This window comes from Saimiri boliviensis, chromosome 4 (genome assembly GCF_048565385.1).
Source record: "Saimiri boliviensis isolate mSaiBol1 chromosome 4, mSaiBol1.pri, whole genome shotgun sequence".
NCBI classification, from domain to species: Eukaryota; Metazoa; Chordata; class Mammalia; order Primates; family Cebidae; genus Saimiri; species Saimiri boliviensis.
In genome coordinates, this window is record NC_133452.1 from 3,762,818 (window position 1) to 3,766,124 (window position 3,307).

Here is a 3,307-nt window from a genome sequence, read left to right on the forward strand (position 1 = left end):
ATTTTTTCCCATTCTCTTGGTTGCCAGTTCACTCTAATAATTGTTTCTTTAGCTGTACAGAAGCTCTGGAGTTTAATTAGATCCCTTTGTCTATTTTGGCTTTTGTTGCCAATGCTTTTGGTGTTTTAGTCATGAAGTCCTTGCCTACGCCTATGTCCTGAATGGTTTTGCCTGGGTTTTCTTCTAGGGTTTTTATGGTGTCAGGTTTTATATTTAAGTTTTTAATCCATGTGGAGTTAATTTTAGTGTAAGGTGTCAGGAAGGGGTCCAGTTTCTGCTTTCTGCACATGGCTAGCCTGTTTTCCCAACACCATTTATTTAACAGGGAGTCCTTTCCCCATTGCTTGTTTTTGTCAGGTTTGTCAAAGATCAGATGGTTGTAGGTGTGTGACGTTGCCTCTGAGGCCTCTATTCTGTTCCATTGGTCTATATCTTTGTTTTGGTACCAGTACCATGCTGTCTTGATTACTGCAGCCTTGTAGCATAGTTTGAAGTCAGGTACTGTGCTGCCTCCAGCTTTGTTCTTTTTGCTTAGAATTGTCTTTGCTGTGCAGGCTCTGTTCTATATGAAGTTTAAGGTGTTTTTTTCCAGTTCTGTGAAGACGGTTATAGGTGACTTGATGGGGATAGCGTTGTATCTATAAATTACTTTGGGCAGTATAGCTATTTTCATAATATTGATTCTTTCTAACCATGAGCATGGAATGTTTTTCTATCTGTTTGTGTTCCTCTCTTATTTCCTTGAGCAGTGGTTTGTTGTTCTGCTTGAAGAGGTCCTTTACATCCATTGTTAGTTGTATTCCTAGGTATTTTATTCTTTGTAGCAATTGTGAATGGCAGTTTGTTCTTGATTTGGCGCTCTTTAGGTCTGTTACTGGTGTGTAAGAATGCTGGTGATTTCTGCACATTGATTTTGTATCCTGAGACTTTGCTGAAGCTGCTTATCAGTTTCAGGAGATTTTGGGCTGAGATGATGGGGTCTTCTAAATATACAATCATGTCATCTGCAAACAGAGTCAATTTGACTTCCTTCTTTCCTATTTGAATATGAGAAAGGTGGAGCCTTTAAGATGTGATTAGGTTATAAGAGGGCCACTCTAATAAATGGAATTAGTGCCCTGATGCAAGAGGCATGAGAAATTGTCTGCTATGTAAAGATACAGCAAGGAGGTGCCATATGTGAAGCAGTGTGAGATCTCCCCAGACACCAAATCTCCTGGCACCTTGACCTTAGACTTCTCAGCCTCCAGAACTGCAAGTGATACATTTCTGTTGTTTTAAGTTACCCTGTCTTTGAATGAACTAAGGAATACCATTGAAATTTAATGTTATCATTGTCAGCACTGGGTTTAAATCTAATTTTTCTATTATTTCCTATTTGTTCTTTGTTCCTTTCATCCCTCTTTTCCTTCCTTATTTTTTCAGAATAGTTATTTTATAACTCAGTTTTAATTTCACTGTTGGCTTAGTAGTTGTACACCCTATTTTTATAATCATTGCTCTAGGAATATTACATTATACCTTCTAAGATTATAATAACATTACATATTTATTGAAATGTTTGGTCCTTTCATATTTATTGAAATGTAAGATTCTTACAACAAATACTTTCCTTTCTTCCTTCCCATCCTGTTTGATATTATTGTCTATATTTGCTTCTATGTGTTATAGATGACACAATACATTGTTACTTGTTTTTCCTTTAATTAGCCAATTATTTAAGATATTTTAAAAATTAAACAATCTTTTTTATTAATTTACATATTTATTTGAAATTCTCTTCATTTCTTTTCTAGGTTCAAGTTACTGTCTGATATCTTATTTTTTCTTTTTGAAGAACTTTCTTTAGATTCTTTTTTTTTCTTTTTTTTTGGGGGAGGAGATACTTATTTACTAACTTTTATTTTAGTATCAGGGTACATGTGAAGGTTTCTTATATAGGTGAATTACATATCATGAGTGTTTGGTGTACAGATTATTCAGTCCAGGTAATAAGCATAGTACCCATTAGGTGGTTTTTTGATCCTCTCACTCCTCCCACCCCCCACTCTCCAGTAGGGCCCAGTGTCTGTTGTTCCCTTCTTTGATTCCATATGTACTCAGTGTTTACCTCCCACTTATGAGTGAGAACATGCAGTATTTGGTTTTCTATTCCTGCTTTAGTTCACTTAGGATTATGGCCTCCAGCTTTATCCTTGTTGCTGCAAAGGACATGATCTCAATTTTTTTTTATAGCTATGTAGTATTCCATGGTGTATGTGTGCCAAATTTTCTTTATCCAGTCTATCATTGGTGAGCGTTAGGTTGATTCCACATGTTTGCTATTACATGCACATGTCTTTATGGTAGAATGATGTGTATTTCTTTGGGTACATACCCAGTAATGAGGTTGCTGGGTAGAATGGTACTTCTGTTTTAAGTTCTTTGAGAAGCTGCCACACTGCTTTCCACAATGGCTGAACTAATTTACATACCGACCAGCAATGTATGTGTTCCTTTTTCTCTGCAGCTTTGCCATGTATAGTATGTGTGCTATATGCTATAAATGGTTTCTTCAAGGTATATGTGCTTTGGCAAGTTTTGTTTGTCTGGAAACAGTCATTTTACCTTCATTTTTTGAAAAATATTTTTCTGCATATAGGATTCTAGGCTGATGTTTTCCCAGTATTTTAATAATGCCATACCACTGTCTTTGGGCTTACATAATTTCAGGCAAAAAGTCTGCTGTAATTATCTTTGCTTCTATATATACTTTTTTTTTCTTCTGATTGTTTTTAACATTTTTTTTTTCATGATAGTTTATGGAGATTTGGCTGTGATGTGCTAATTTTTTTTTTTTTTTAATTTCTGGTACTTTGGACTTCTTAGATCTGTGAATTTACAACTTTTTATCAACTTGAAAAACATTTAACCATATTTTATTATTTTCTTGTACCACCTCCCCTTTACTCCTTCTGAGTCTCCAGTTATTCCTGCTTTATACCACTTGATATTGTCCCAGAGATCATTGTTGCTTTGTTCTTTTTCTTTTTCAGTCTTTTCCTCTCCTTCTTTTATTTTGAATAGTTTCTATTGTTATGTCTTCACACTTTATATTTTCTTCTTCAGTGTCTTATCAGCTCTTAGTCTCATTCAGTGTGTTTGTCTTTTCAAATATTTTATTTTCGTATATACACATTTCTTTTTTTTATATTTTTGGTTTTTCTGCTTATCATGTTTAAGCTTTTTAAACTTGATTGATAAATATATATTTATATTTATAATAGCTATTTTAATGTATTTCCTATTACTTCTGTTATCTCTGTCA